Source organism: Lissotriton helveticus, chromosome 9, assembly GCF_964261635.1.
Source record: "Lissotriton helveticus chromosome 9, aLisHel1.1, whole genome shotgun sequence".
NCBI classification, from domain to species: Eukaryota; Metazoa; Chordata; class Amphibia; order Caudata; family Salamandridae; genus Lissotriton; species Lissotriton helveticus.
This window is the reverse complement of record NC_136070.1, coordinates 966,840,488-966,857,674: the sequence shown is the minus strand read 5'-3', so window position 1 is coordinate 966,857,674 and position 17,187 is coordinate 966,840,488.

Here is a 17,187-nt window from a genome sequence, read left to right as displayed (position 1 = left end):
GGGAAGGCAGGGTAGCGGTCCAGCTTCTGGTCGCCTCCCACCCTCCTCTCCATGTATAAAAACAGATGGACTTCCCGTCCGCGCAGCGGACGGGCGCAGCGGGCGCGCCTATGGCGATGAAGGCGCGCCTAAGGCAAGCCCGTCTGCGCCCGTCCGCGCCTGGCCCGCCTGGCCCGCGCCCAGGGCCGGACCCCCTGTTTGTTGCTCGGTAGGCAGCCGTATTAGTTGGCCGAGAAATCAACTTCTTCAGCTGAGACCTAGCATATGTAGGCCGGCGTCTCGATGCTGCCCATTACACTTAGAAGACTCCCTCTTTGAATGCCCTCACTGTGATTTTAAACTGCCCCCTTCGAGAAAACGCTTATCCCACAATCTTAATATGGACAAACGTTACATACATCCGTTGATGTTAAAAGCGGCCCTGGTCAACTGTCGATCCCTCCCTCGCCATGCTTGTGAGATCTGGTCATCCCTTGTATCGGACGCCTGGGATGTCCTGTTCCTCACTGAGACATGGCTGAGAGACACAACGAACCCTGACATTCACTTGGCCACCCCCCGGGCTACCTCCTGAAAGGCATTAATCGTGAAGGCGGCAAAACTGGTGGGGGTCTTGCCATCGTGCTAAAAGCACATCTCAACCTGACCATCAGCAAACTCACGAACATTGGCAGAATTGAAGTAATGTATTTTACTATTGCTGTCTCGGCTGCTGTAATTCTTGCTGGTATTATAGTATACAAATACAATCCACCCAATGCATTGGCCTCCTCTTTAACGTTACTCGTTCATTTGATTGCTGATCTATCCCTTAAACACCCTCACTTTATTGTGCTCGGTGATTTTAATTTGCATGTGGAAAACCCGCTTTGTCTGCAGGCTACTCAGCTGTTGGATACTATGCAGGGTCTGAATTTGCATCAATTAGTGCAGGGCCCAACTCATGTAGCGGGCCATACCCTTGATTTAATTTTTTCCAATCACTCGGACATCCTGCTACATCCTTCCCTCCCCCTTACCTGGTCAGACCATTACCTTCTCCCTTTTGACCTTACCCTTTCTTTGGTACCTAGACCAACTACACTTAGCAAGGAGTATGGGAGAAAATGGCATAAAATTACCTGTGCCACCTTGGATCCCGTGTTCTTTCATCAATCAGACCCCCTGTCTAATAATATTGACGAAAGTGTGTCTAAACTCAATTCCTCCCTGTTGCTCGCTATTGACTCAATCGCGCCACTTCAACCTATTACCTCCGCTAGATCCCGTCCTTCTGCTCCCTGGTTTTCTCCTACCCTTCGTGAGGAAAAGAGCAGGTGTAAAAAATTAGAACGTATATGGCGGCAACATTATGATCCAGAGGCCAAAACCATCTACAAATCTGCTCAAAAAAATTTCTTGAAATTAAAACGATCAACGATGAAAGACTTTTTTTCTCTACAAATTAAGAAGGCTGAGAATTCCTCTAAAACCCTTTTCAATATTGTCAAGGATTTTGTTAACCCTCCCGCTATGGTACCCCAGATCTCCGCCAGCCAGGCCCTATGTAATGGCTTGTCTGACTATTTTCAGGAGAAAATCATTAACATTAGTTCTTCCTTCCCCACAGATCGGGCTCCTCCGATCATTCATGACAGGGACTTGGTAAAATCTTCTTTGATGTCCTTTAAAGAGTTGACTATCGAGTCCTCACTGAGGCTGATTACCCAGTGTAAATCAGGCTCCCCATTAGACCTCATCCCTGCCAAGATCATGGGTAACTTGGCCCCTCTATTGGTCAGACCACTTCTTTCCATCTGGAAAACATCCCTTCGCACTGGCCAATTTCCAACCGCTTGGAAGGAGGCTATGTTGGTCCCCATCCTGAAAAAAGTGAACGCGGACCCAGCACAATTTAACAACTATCGTCCTATTTCCCTCCTCCCCTATTCAGCTAAAATTCTGGAAAAAGCTGTACAGGTACAACTGGCGGAATATCTGGAAACTAATCTGCTACTACACGATTCACAACCCGGTTTCCGAACGGGTTTTAGCACTGAGACTGCTCTCCTAGAAGTCTCTGAGACAATCCGAGAGTGTGTGGATAGGGGCGAGGAAGCCATGTTGGTCCTCCTCGACTTATCCGCCGCTTTCGATACTGTCTCCCATGAGATACTACTGGATCGTCTGACCCAGATGGGAATTGGTGGCATAGTGTTGACCTGGATTGACTCTTTTCTGAAAGGTCGTTCTCAGAGGGTTTTACTCAAGCCTTTTAAATCCATGGGTAAACCCCTTCTCTGTGGTGTTCCTCAGGGCTCTGCCCTGAGCCCTTTGTTTTTTAATGTATACCTTGCCCCGTTGGCCAAGGTGGTGGAGTCCTGGGGGTTCAGGGTGATCTCTTATGCTGATGACACTCAGCTTGTGTTTTCGTTTAGAGATCATTCTGACTCCTGCTTTGCCAACTTTCGTCAATGCCTGGACAATATATGTTCCTGGATGACTTCCAATCATCTGAGGCTTAACACCGATAAGACGGAGGTCTTGTTTTTTAATCAAAAAACTTCGCTGCCTACCAGCCTTTGGTGGCCAACGGTGCTTAACCCTCCTCCCATCCCAGTTCAAACAGTACGCAATTTGGACTTCCAGTTTGATAACGCACTTTCATGCAAAACCCAAATCAATAAGGTTACATCAGCATGCTTTGCGAAACTTCGTATGATCAGAAAGATCTTCCCATACCTTCCCTTGGATGCCCGTAGAACCATCCTCCACGCTTTAATTACTTCTCACTTAGACTACGCCAACAGTCTCTATGCTGGTGCTCCCCTGTACCAAATTGAGCGTCTGCAGATCGTGCAGAACGCGGCGGCGAGATTCCTTATCGTCAATCAGTAGCATCCTATCGTAAGAAGCTGCACTGGCTCCCTATTGCGTGTCGCATTCAATTTAAGATGTTGACGTTTGCTTTTCGTGCCCTTAATGACTCCGGCCCAGATTACTTGAAAAAGCGACTTGTTTTGTCACAATCAGTCAGATCCTTGAGATCGAATAGCCTACGTCTCTTGATTGTTCCCCGCTTCCGCCGTTCCAGAATGGGCGGCAGAGCGTTTGGTGTCTTGACCGCCAAACTTTGGAATAAACTCCCATTAGACCTGAGATTTTCCGCTTCTGAACCCATCTTTCGCCGTAAACTGAAAACGTGGCTGTTCTCTTCTCTCTAAACTCTGGCTCCTAATTGCTTCTCTTTCTGAGCCCTCAGTCGCCAGCGCCGGGACACCCCTTCGGGGGTAGCCGTGCGCTCTACAAGTTTCTTAAATAATAAATAATATTGTGAAGTCATGTCCAGACAAGTGGCCGTGTAGTAGTAGCTATACAACTTCATAGAGATTCTCTTGCATAAGTCGGTAGAAACCACGTTCCACTTATAACTTACAATCTCAAACAGTTTCAGGCCAATCAGCCACGAGAATGACACATTAATAAGCGCCAGTCGCTGCACCTTTCTGCAATACACACGATGTGAGGGTGCAGTGACTGGGGCTAATTAAGTTGTCAACCTCATGGCTGATTGACCTGAAACTGTATGAGATTTTAAATTATAAGCGGAATATGGTTTCTACAAATGCAGTGGTCCAGCAGAGTGGCAGTCCTTGTAGCAGCAAGGCAGTCCTTCTGACAGAGGTTCTTTCCAGATCCAGAATTATCTGATTTGGTGGGGGTCAGAGACCCAATACTTATACTCAGTTGTGTTTTCTAAGTGGGGGTGACTTCAAGAACGGTCTTTGAAGTGCACAGACATCCTTTCTTTCCAGCCCTGATTCCAGACTAACTACTGGGGAGTAATCAACCCTTTATGTGGGAACACAATACTGCCTATTCAGGTGTGTCAGATCCTCCCTCCCTTCCAACTATCAATCAAGTGTTTGTAGAGCGCGACTACTCACCCATAAGGGTCTCAAGGCGCTGGTGAGGAGGGGAGGTGCAGGTTCCAGTCCATCAAGGAGGGGGTCTATCGAAGAGCCAAGTTTTTAGGTTTCTCGTGAAGATGGGCAGTGGTGTGGTCTGTCTGAGATGGAGCGGTAGGGCGTTCCAGGCTCTGGCAGGGAGGAAGGAGAAGGAGTGGCCTCCCAATCTGGTGTTTCTGGAACGGGGAACCAAGGCATAGGAGAGCAGGGCTGATCATAGGGTTCTTTGGGGTGCGTGGAAGTTGAGGCGGCTGTTGAGGTATGCTGGTCTGGTGTTGTGAAGGGCTTTATGTGCGTGGGTGAGGATCTTGAAGGTGATTCTAGCCACGTTGGGGAGCCAGGGGAGTGTGTGCAGGTGCTGGGAGATGTGGCAGTGTCTTGGTAGGTTGAGGACCAGTCTTGCGGTGGCGTTCTGGATGTTTTGTAGCTTGCGGGTAAGGTTTTTGTTTAGTCCGGCTTAGAGTGCGTTGCCGTAGTCGAGTCTGCTGTTGACAAGGGCATGGGTGACAGTTTTTCTGTGCTCGAGGAGGATCCATTTGAATGTCTTACATGTGAGGTGGATGGTGTGGAAGCAGGAGGATGCGACGGAGTTGATCTGGCGGTCCATTTTGAGCTTAGAGTCTAGGATGATTCCAAGGTTGCGTGCATGGTCCGTGGGGGTGGGTGGGCTTCCAAGGGTGGGGGGCCACCAGGTATCGTCCCAGGCGTCTGGGTGTGGGCTCATGATGAGTACTTCTGTTTTGTCGGTGTTGAGTTGTAGGCAGCTGCTTTTCATCCATTTGGTGACAGTTTCCATGCCTTTTTGGAATTTGTGTTTGGCTGCGTTGGATAGGCAGAGGATGAGTTGGGTGTCGTCTGCGTATGAAACAATGTTGAGTCTGTAGGTTCTGGCGATGGGGGCGAGCGGAGTCATGTAGACATTGAAAAGCGTTGGGCTGAGGGAGGAACCCTGGGGGACTCCGCAGGTGGTTGGTGTAGGGTCCGAGAAGAAAGGGGGAGTCTGACCCGCTGCGTTCTGCCGGAGAGGAAGAGTAGATCCAGTCGAGGGCCTTGTCCCGGATCCCTGCGTCATGGAGTCTGCATATTCGGGTGTAGTGGGATACCGTGTCGAAGGCCACTGAGAGGTCAAGGAGGACGAAGGCTACTGTTTCTCTTTTGTCCAGTAGGGAGCGGATATCGTCTTTTGCAGTGAGGAGGGCTGTTTCTGTGCTGTGGTTTTTTTCTGTGGTTTTTTCTGAAGCCGGATTGGGACGGGTTGAGGAAGTTGTGCTCTTCGATGAAGGTGGCAAGTTGGCTGTTGGTGGTTTTCTCGATGACTGTCACTGGGAAAGGGAGCAGGGAGATGGGTCTGTAGTTTTTTAGGTCTGGTCAGGATGAGCCATCAGGATGCAGATGGGTACTCATACACACCTAACCTCCCTTTGTGTGGCTGTCTAGAGGGAATGCACAAAGTCAAGCTGTCACTCACCCCTGACGTGTATTGGAGACAGGTTGCAGGTGCACAGAGCTTTAAGAGCAGACAAATACTAACTTTCTTAAAGTGGTATTTCTAAAATATAATGTCAAATCCAATTTTACCAGTAAAGAAGATTGTCATTACCATGCCAAAGATATAAAACATGACAGATCTAATCCTTTCTAATCAGGAATTACAGCTTAAAAGTTTATTAAAGAATTCATGATGTTAGCCTAAGAGAGGAGTAAGCCTCACAGCAGTCAAAAACAAATTTGGGAATTTGTCACTACCAGGACATGCAAAACTTAAAAGTACATGTCCTACCTTTTACTTACAGAGCACCCTTCCCTATGGGCTCCCTAGGACCTATCTTAGGGTTGACGTGTAATAAAAGACGAGTGTAAGGCTTGGCAAGTGGTTTAAATATATAGATCTTCCGACACTGCTGAGGCAGAGGTGCGCGGTGCTGATGCGACGGTTTCTGGAGCGGGGCAAAATCAGAAGTTCAGGCCGACTGCGATAGTGCTCAACCAAATACAGAAGCCATGCAGGACCCTGAACAAAGTACCTTGATCCTGGTCGCAACAGCGAGATGCGGGCTGCAGCCAAACAATGGGTCGATGTCGATCCCACATTTGAGGTAATGCATCGATTTTCTTCAAGCAGTGGTGGCAATGTGTTGGTTTCTAATCAGGAATTACAGCTTAAAGGTGTAATAAGGAATTCTAGATGTTAAACTATAAGAAGAGGAGCAGGCCTCAAAAAAACGAATTTAGGAATTTGTCACTACTGGGACATGCAAAACTTGAAAGAACATATCCTACATTTTACTTACACAGCACCCTTCCCTATGGGCTATCTAGGGCCTATCTTAGGGGTGACATGTGTAATGAAAGGGGAGTTTAAAGTTTGGCAAGGGGTTGAAATGCCAAGTCGACATGGCAGTAAAACTGAACAGACAGGCTCTGCGCTGGCAGGCCTGAGACATGTTTAAATGACTACTTGTGTGTGTGGCACAATCAGTGCTTCAGGTCCACTTGTAGAATTTAATTTACAGGCCCTGTGCACAGGTAGTGCACTCCCTCAAGCCCTACTATGTTTGTATGTAAAAAAAAATTATTTTGGTAGGCATTAGGTTAATGTGTCCCGAATGAGGACATCGCCTCATGATTCAGGGACAAGGACAAAGACGAAGAATCAGAGTAATGAGATCACCAGTAAGAATCGATATATTTTAATCCCTTCCTAACATTTGGAAGGAGCGCATAATTTGTTGACAGCATTCTTTTCGAGGTGGGACTTCCTGGTGCAAGGTTGGACTTGCCCTGTTGATGTATCTGTGCATTTTTGGGTTCTGTGGTACAACTGCAATACAGCCCAGAATGACGGTAACCAAGAAGACAATTGTCCAGTACCCCAGCTAGCTAGTTAATCCAATACACAACTCCATCACTTTTATTAATCAGTGACAAAGTCAATCATGTTGTATTTTGCAAAGTGAAACAAGACATTCTCAAGCTTCAGTAAGACACAATAATGTTTTATCACATGACCAGAAGCTCAGCAACTGTGTGTCAACTATCACAGAGAAAAGCAGCGCATGTGGTCTTCATAGACAGTACTGTTGCAACACGGGCAACAGCTGTGCGAGCTTTCGTCACACACAAGAACGGATTTGGGGGCATATTTACAATAACTGGCGCATCCCTGCAAATCAGCAGGGATGCACCAGTTATTGAGCGCCATGCCTCCGCCAACATGGATGCGCCGCATTTACAATGCGGCGCACCATGGTGCAAAAACGGCACAGGTGCCGTAAAAGTGACGCATTGCTGGAGTTGCGTCGCAAGCGCGACGCAGCACCAGCAATGCTGTGGGGGCCCTATCTAGTTAATGCTGCGTCAATCCTTACGCCTGCTTCAAGCAGGCGCAGGGTTTTGACGCAGCATGGGTCTAAAAGTGACTGAGTGAAATCTTGTAGATTTCACTCGGCCACTTTTAGGAGGCGTTCCTGCGCCGGAACACCCCCACCCTGCACAGGAACGCCTACATGTGGTGAAGGGCTTTACAGCGTGACGCATCTCCCAGATGCGTCACGTTGTAAGTACCCCCGCACCATGGAACAGGATTTGCACCGCCGCTGCGTCACAAAAGTGACACAACGGCGGCGTAAATGAGGCTCAAGGGGCTTGTAAATCTGCCCCTAAATGGTTTCAGTAGGTGTTGCCATGTAGTAGAGACTGTTCAGCATTTTACATATGACTGTTAACACTACAATATTTGCACCTTAATAGTTGCCTATCCTTAAGTAAACAGCACACGGATTATAGTAGAATAAAATGACCATAAAACCATTTAATGTCATTGTGTTATAATTAAGAATCCCAGAATTCCGTTTTTATTGAGTCTTACCAGTATCAATGATGAATTCGAAGCCAATATCAACTCAGAATAACAGCATAATAACTAAACAAGTCGTGGAGAAACCTGCATGTGCACATGTGTTCATACTACAATGTTAATGTTTCAGATTAATGTCTTGTATTCATATAATATATGACTGTTTGTAATACTTAGACCTCATAGCCATCCAAGTGAAGGTGTACACTTATCACTCACATACATGTGGAAAAATAAAAGTTGCAACCATTTTTTTCAATTAACTCAAAATAATTATTGCTAAATACTGATAAGAGTTATTGAACTATAAGGTGGAAATATTAGAAAAACAATTACGAGAAAGTTGGGAACCCTAATTGCACTGCATTCTCCATACCTTTTAGAACACCTTTAAATTGCACAGAAAGATGTTTGTTTATAGAAGATTTTATGTGAGCCCTTGGTCAATTTCCAGACTTTTTTGTGAAAAGTAACTGACTTGCAGTCCTATTTCTATTAGCAGTAGCACTACCTTGAATACATTTTTTAAAAACCTGCAAGTAAAACTACACTTTCACAGACTGAAGCCATGATCTATCAAGTACAGGGAATAAAGAAAGGAAGAAGGAAAGAAAGAAAGAAAGAAAGAAAGAAAGAAAGAAAGAAAGAGATATTGAAAGGTGTGGGGGGAGGGAGGAAAAGAGGCGAGAAGAGAGATACAGGAAGACTTAAAAAAGAATGACAGAGAAAAGAAATAAAAAGTAGAAGAGGGAAAAACAAAAGCGCAAGAAAGCAAGGAAAAACACCGAAAAAAGGAAGCAAGCGAGAAAAGAAGAAGCCTAACAGAGCGAAGTGGCAAAAACTTTTCACAAACTGGACTGAAAATGAACAATAATGAAATATGAAGTGTGTGCATGATAAAGAAATGAGGGGAGGAGAAAGGGGCAGAAGGGAACTGGAGGAGACACATATAATCCACACACAATTGAAGTGAGCACTGTATACTTTGCGCTTCTGCGGCGCCTCTCTCCAAGGAGCGTCTCTCATTCAAGCTTTAAAGGAATCCCAGGGCAGCTCATTAAACAGCCTGGAAACACGACGATTTGATTTACTTTTTTTTCAGCCGAGTTTCCTGTTGGAGCTCCTTTGGGTACCAGCGAATCGTTTCATACCTGAGAAGTGTTATTGGAACGGGGCCGGCGAGCTGCTCAGGCGCTCTCATCTATCACAAAATTCATTTCACATCCCATCCATTAGAGGGATAACTCGGGGAAGGGGGGCGAGGGGAGTGAGTGAGAAGGGGGGAGAGAGAACGCAAGGAATGGGCAGAACTGGAAGCACTGGTGAGAGAGAGGGAATAGAAAAATAAAACACAAGAGTAGTGTTTGTGTCTGTTGGTATGTCGTAGGACCAATTGCATGTGTGTGTTCTATCTTTCTTCCTTCCTTTCTTCCTTTCTTTCTTTCTGAGTTTGAGTGCACGCGCCCGTGCATGTGTGGAAGACGGAAAAAAACGTGAAAGAGAGAATGAAGGAGTGGGGATGGCAGCCAGTGAAAAAGAGGGAGAGCGAGAATGCGGGCAGCCAGAATTAAAGAAAGACAGGGGATGGGGTAAAAAAAAGTGATGGTGTTCAAAGGAAAAGAAGAAACAGGGGTACGCAACAAAACAAAAAAAGATGGAAATGGGGCTAGAGGGACAGAGTGGGGTGAAGAGGGAGAGTGAGTTGGAGTGGGAGAGCTAAATGGGAAACAGATAAGAAAAGAAAAAGTGAAAGGGGCGAGAGAGAGAGAGAGAGAGAGAGAGAAAGAAAGAAGGAGAGAAAGCTAGACAGACAGAGAGAAAAAGACTGAATTCTCGACCATTGTGGATAGCAGGGAGATGAGAACTGTTGATGAGTGAGACACAGAAGTGACTTAAGGAATGATGATGGGGCATGCAGCAGAAGCTATGTGTGCGTGTATAGAGGTCTGGGAGGAAGATCGTTGAGAGGATTTTTTTTCACAAAAGGAGCAGAAAAGAAAAAAAAAAATATTGCCGATTAAGACGTCACCCGAGCCTCACTCATTGGGCGTTGCCCTCACGCCTTAGAGCCTACTCAATCTAGTGCACACTCGATTGCTTTTTTAATAGTCTAAAACACATGGGGAATTATTGTTACAGGACCACCGACTGCTTTTCATCCATCAATTCTTAATTGTGTGCATCCATCGACCTTGAGGCATGGGGGAGGTCTGGGGGCGGGGAACCTTGGAGGAGGGACACAAGAAAATGAAGCGTAAGTAGAGATTGTATTTAGCCTGTAGCTGAGGAAAGAACGGGGAACACCCAGGGTACAAGTCCTAAAAAAAGAAGTGGGGGGCGCTGAGGTCACGACAGGAAGTGACGTCACAAAAGTTGGCTTGCACCATCAAACTCATTGCCTCCCCTCGCTCACCCCTTAGATGCGATTGCATCCGAGAAGACAGCGCGTGAGCAGCATTCTGAATGAGCTCCGATCTCGCCCCAGAGAGGCCAAAGAGTGAATGTGTTGCTCCATTTGCTCCAGTAATCGAGCTCCTGGTAAAATAAGTGGGGGGACGCCGTCCACCCACGTGGTACCCCGACTCGAGCCCTGGAAACACCAACAGCAAAGTGAGGTGGAAGGAGATATAACTACTGGAGAAAAGAGGCCACAATAATGGCAGAGGGAGAGCGTGCTTGGTGTGTGAGTAAACAAGGAAAGCATAAAAGAGGAGCAGACAAGTAAAAAACCGGGACACCAATCAGAGCATGACACTCTTTAGCTCCAAAATGCTGGACAATCACACAGGCAATAGCTACTCAAAGGAGGGAGTTACAACAATAACAACACACAAGAACAAGGAGGGTTTGAGGGGAGGCAGGTGCGTTATAAAAAAAAGTGCAGTAGGTGCAGCAGCACCGGGCAGTAGTACACGAGGGGCTGACTACAATGTTGGATGCTTTTTTACTACACAGCCATTTTCCTTGTTTGCACTATGGCCAAAGCCGGTGTGACGTTGTCTTTGCAGAGACTGGTCTGTGGATGTCCACCACAGTCCAGGATCACATTCCGTGCAGGGGTGCATGGAATCTAAGTCAGGAAATTGATAAATTCCGCAGCTGTTTGCTGATAATTAATGTGTACATTATCACCGGCGGAGCCCCTGTTACTCATTCAAAAACACTGCAGCCTTTTATTGAAAAGTCCTGTAAAAGTTATTACTTCCATGCCGCGCTCTCTTGTGCTCATTATCCACAGAGCTAGGGTCTTAAGGCCATCACCATTATACCCTCCATCTTGTGGTGATTATCTCATGCTCCCTCCTGTGCTTGTTGATAAAATGCAGTCCCTTTGAAAGATATTATCTTCAGAGTTAGCCTCCAGTGTTTAATAATATTATACGTTCCCTCCTAAAGGCATTATTGTTAGTGCCAAAACCCCAGTCCCCCCTCCCACTGGTGGTCATTAATATCACACACACCCTCTTAAAGGCATTACATTCATACCTACACCCTATGGTCATTAATACTATACCACTTATAGGAATTATCTTTATACCTACATTCTGATGGTCATTAACTATATTGTGTTATAATAGCATTTATAGATAGCATACGCACCGTCTTACAGTGATTATACTCAAACCTGTCCACTCATGGCCGCTATTCCCTATACACATGTTTGTGTGCTCGTGGGTCCTCAATAGCCTCATCTTGAGGTCATTTTACCCCATAGTAGCCTCGTCTTGAGGTCATTTTACCCAATAGTCTCTCACTTATTTTCATTTCTCTATATTTCCCCCTTGTGGCTTTTACAACCCTACTCTTCTCTTCAAAGTCAGTGTCCCAGTGCTGTAGCCCACACAGCTTTGGAAAAAAAGGTGCCTTTATCCTGTGGTGGAAATATAGAGCGAGGACATTTCTAGGTCGAGCTCAATGGTAAAAAAAAGACATATTGTCAGCTCACCGAGAACTTACAGTGAGCTTAAAGCCCACCCATTGTTTACCATTGGTTGGTTTCATTGTCGCTCTCATTTACTTGCATCTTATTCGATTGCCTGCCATATATATTTTGTGTATGTTCCTCTCCTGGAGCATAGCCTCTTTACTTTCCTCCTTCCACTGCTCACTTTTAGGGAACTCGTTTTTAGGTCTCGCCTGTCGATGCGCATGCGCATCGAGCTTGCGAGCCTATTGCGGCTTAAACAAGCTTTAACTAAGAAGCAAGGAATCCTGGCGATTCCTTGCAGTGCCCGTGACTTTTAAGCTCAATGCGCATGTGCATTGAGCTTAAAAGCTCGTGCACATCAGTTCCCTCAGCCGCAATCGCCTTCTGTTCCCTCTGCCGCATTCCTCCGACACCTTTGAAGTGAAGCTTAGCTTCACTTCAAAGGCCCGGCTTCTTCACACCCACATGCCGCTCTCCCCGCTCCGCCCCCTCCCCTGCCCGCCATGTGCATTTCTCCTACACCCCCTCCCCAGAGCAATGCCCTCCGTCTGTTTTACAATTTGAAGAGGTGCCTCCTCACATTTCACTTCACTGCCTTCCAACCTCATGGTTGAAACTTTAGTCACCATCTCCTGTTTGTCGTACACAAATCTCGCAGATACCCCAAGCAGCGGTGCACGCACTACAAATCCTTCTGTTATGCCACATCTCGCAGCTTAGATACATTCCCTCTTTCTTTTAACTCTCCACGTTTCTGCCTGTTTCACTCTCTCTTCCAACTCTCACCCCCCTCTCCATTTACTTACACAAATCTCGCAGATACCCCAAGCAGCGGTGCACGCACTACCAATCCTTCTGTTATGCCACATCTCGCAGCTTAGATTCATTCCCTCTTTTTTTTAACTCTCCACGTTTCTGCCTTCCAACCTCATTGTTGAAACTTTAGTCACCATCTCCTGTTTGTCGTTGCACGCACTACCAATCCTTCTGTTATGCCACATCTCGCAGCTTAGATTCATTCCCTCTTTCTTTAAAACTCTCCACGTTTCTGCCTTCCAACCTCATTGTTGAAACTTTAGTCACCATCTCCTGTTTGTCGTTGCACGCACTACCAATCCTTCTGTTATGCCACATCTCGCAGCTTAGATTCATTCCCTCTTTCTTTTAACTCTCCACATTTCTGCCTTCCAACCTCATTGTTGAAACTTTAGTCACCATTTCCGGTTTGTCGTACCCCAAGCAGCGGTGCACGCACTACCAATCCTTCTGTTATGCCACATCTCGCAGCTTAGATTCATTCCCTCTTTCTTTTAACTCTCCACGTTTCTGCCTGGTTCACTCTCTCTTCCAACTCTCACCCCCCTCTCCATTTACTTACACAAATCTCGCAGATACCCCAAGCAGCGGTGCACGCACTAACAATCCTTCTGTTATGCCACATCTCGCAGCTTAGATTCATTCCCTCTTTCTTTTAACTCTCCACGTTTCTGCCTGTTTCACTCTCTCTTCCAACTCTCACCCCCCTCTCCATTTACTTACACAAATCTTGCAGATACCCCAAGCAGCGTTGCACGCACTACCAATCCTTCTGTTATGCCACATCTCGCAGCTTAGATTCATTCCCTCTTTCTTTTAACTCTCCACGTTTCTGCCTTCCAACCTCATTGTTGAAACTTTAGTCACCATCTCCTGTTTGTCGTACCCCAAGCAGCGGTGCACGCACTACAAATCCTTCTGTTATGCCACATCTCGCAGCTTAGATTCATTCCCTCTTTCTTTTAACTCTCCACGTTTCTGCCTTGTTCACTCTCTCTTCCAACTTTAGTCACCATCTCCTGTTTGTCGTACCCCAAGCAGCGGTGCACGCACTACAAATCCTTCTGTTATGCCACATCTCGCAGCTTAGATTCATTCCCTCTTTCTTTTAACTCTCCACGTTTCTGCCTGGTTCACTCTCTCTTCCAACTCTCACCCCCCTCTCCATTTACTTACACAAATCTCGCAGATACCCCAAGCAGCGGTGCACGCACTACCAATCCTTCTGTTATGCCACATCTCGCAGCTTAGATTCATTCCCTCTTTCTTTTAACTCTCCACGTTTCTGCCTGGTTCACTCTCTCTTCCAACTCTCACCCCCCTCTCCATTTACTTACACAAATCTTGCAGATACCCCAAGCAGCGTTGCACGCACTACCAATCCTTCTGTTATGCCACATCTCGCAGATTAGATTCATTCCCTCTTTCTTTTAACTCTCCACTTTTCTGCCTTCCAACCTCATTGTTGAAACTTTAGTCACCATCTCCTGTTTGTCGTACCCCAAGCAGCGGTCCACGCACTACAAATCCTTCTGTTATGCCACATCTCGCAGCTTAGATACATTCCCTCTTTCTTTTAACTCTCCACGTTTCTGCCTGTTTCACTCTCTCTTCCAACTCTCACCCCCCTCTCCATTTACTTACACAAATCTTGCAGATACCCCAAGCAGCGGTGCACGCACTACCAATCCTTCTGTTATGCCACATCTCGCAGCTTAGATTCATTCCCTCTTTCTTTTAACTCTCCACGTTTCACATAGATCAGGTACAGCACAGGCGGCAGCAGTGCAAGCTTCCATCACACACGGAGCAGGTACAGCACAGGCAACGGCAATGCAAGCTTCACTCAAACACGGAGCAGGTACAGCACAGCCAACAGCAGTGCAAGCTTCCCTTACACATGGAACAGGTACATCACCGACAGCAGCAGTGCAAGCTTCCCTCACACATAGATCAGGTACAGCACAGGTGGCAGCAGTGCAAGCTTCCCTCACACACGGAGCAGGTACAGCACAGCCAACAGCAGTGCAATCTTCCCTTACACATGGAACAGGTACAGCACCGACAGCAGCAGTGCAAGCTTCCATCACACACGGAGCAGGTATAGCACAGGCAACGGCAATGCAAGCTTCACTCAAACACGGAGCAGGTACAGCACAGGCAACAGCAGTGCAAGCTTTCCTTACACATGGAACAGGTACAGCACCGACAGCAGCAGTTCAAGCTTCCCTCACACATAGATCAGGTACAGCACAGGCGGCAGCAGTGCAAGGTTCCATCACACACGGAGCAGGTACAGCACAGGCAACGGCAATGCAAGCTTCACTCAAACACGGAACAGGTACAGCACAGCCAACAGCAGTGCAATCTTCCCTCACACATAGATCAGGTACAGCACAGGCGGCAGCAGTGCAAGCTTCCCTTACACATGGAACAGGTACACCACCGACAGCAGCAGTGCAAGCTTCCCTCACACACCGTCACACACCCTCAGCTTCACACACCCTCACTCACCCTCACACACACACACACACACACACACATACAACAACAAAAAGAAGACTAGAAATAAACTATCCTAATCCACACTCTAACTCCTAGATTTAAATCCTGAGTCCTAATTCACCATAATAAACTAACAGCCTAATTCACCCTACAAATACACCCTCAAGATACGCAACAGAAAGACATCCTAGAAAATAACAACCTAAGTAAAAAAACGCGCAATGATGTTTTTCAAACTTCAGGTCACCAAACTAACAATTATTAGGACAACTGAACACCAACAAAAGAACGAAGAAATCTCGGTCAGGATGCGAGGACGAGGATGTACAAACCCAAAAGTAAAACAGCCTATTTTTAACTTGGGTAATAAACAAGCACTATTCATCCGGTAAATGGGACGGATTAAACACAATTGTCACGAGTTACACACAAAGCCGTAGGCATATAACAATAGCAGTTCATCACACGGATTTACATCAAATATAGAAAACATATTACGCAAGTTGGATTCAGCGCTAACATCCCTCAGCCGCACTCCTCCCACACCCCCGCTACGCCCCCTCCCCTGCCTGCCGTGTCGAGTGGCTTCAGGTATCTTAGCCCCATTCCAGGCCCCTGCTGCTTTCACACCCTCATGCCGCTCTCCCAGCTCACTCCCTCCCCTGCCCGCCGTCTCAGTTATCTTAGGCCCACTCCAGGCCCCTGCTGCTTTCACCCCCTCATGCCGCTCTCCCCGCTCACCCCCTCCCCTGCCCGCCGTCTCAGTTATCTTAGCCCCACTCCAGGCCCCTGCTGCTTTCACACCTTCATGCCGCTCTCCCCGCTCACCCCCTCCCCTGCCCGCCGGGTCACATTCATCCCCCCTCCCCTTCTCTGCCTTCCCTCCATTCACCCCAGCGCCACTTCTCCTCCCCCCTAATTACATGCCTTTCACGGCAGCTCTCTCGCACATCAAAGGCTGCCCCCCACTCCTCGCAACCGACTGCAACAGACTTCGTTGGCCCCGAGGCAACCAGTTCTGACACACACCAACTTACAGCTTGACTTGTACTGACCCTGCACCCCAGCAGACATGCAATCATCAGACATCCATTATCATCAGACATATATATTCACCCACTCTGCTTCAGTCACCCACTTACACAAATCGCGCCGATACCCCGAGCAGCAGTGCCCGCACTAGCGAGCGTTCTGTTATGCCACATCTCTCAGGTTACAGATCCCTTCTCTCTTTCTATTCCTCAACACGTTTCTGCCTCTTTCACTCACTCTTCCAACTCTCTCCCCCCTCTCCATTTACTTAAACAAATCTTGGTGAGGCACAGGCAGCAACAGTCCAAGCTTCCCTCACACACAGAGCAGGTACAGCACAGGCAGCAACAGTGCAAGCTTTCATCACACACGGAGCAGGTACAGCACAGGCAACAGCAATGCAAGCTTCCCTCAAACACGGAGCAGGTACAGCACAGGCAGCAACAGTGCAAGCTTCCCTCACACACAGAGCAGGTACAGCACAGGCAGCAACAGTGCAACCTTCCCTCACACATAGATCAGGTACAGCACAGGCGGCAGCAGTGCAAGCTTCCCTCACACATACATCTGGTACAGCAATTGCGGCAGCAGTGCAAGCTTCCCTTACACATGGAACAGGTACAGCACAGGCAGCAACAGTGCAACCTTCCCTCACACACAGAGCAGGTACAGCACAGGCAGCAACAGTGCAAGCTTCCATCACACACGGAGCAGGTACAGCACAGGCAACAGCAATGCAAGCTTCCCTCAAACACGGAGCAGGTACAGCACAGGCAACAGCAGTGCAAGCTTCCCTTATACATGGAACAGGTACAGCACCCACAGCAGCAGTGCAACCTTCCCTCACACATAGAGCAGGTACAGCACAGGCGGCAGCAGTGCAAGCTTCCATCACACAAGGAACATGTACAGCACAGGCAACAGCAATGCAAGCTTCTCTCAAACACGGAGCAGGTACAGCACAGGCAACTGCAGTGCAAGCTTCCCTTACACATGGAGCCGGTACATCACAGGCAGCAGCATTGCAAGCTTCCCTCACACACGGAACAGGTACAGCACAGGCAGCAACAGTGCAACCTTCCCTCACACACAGAGCAGGTACA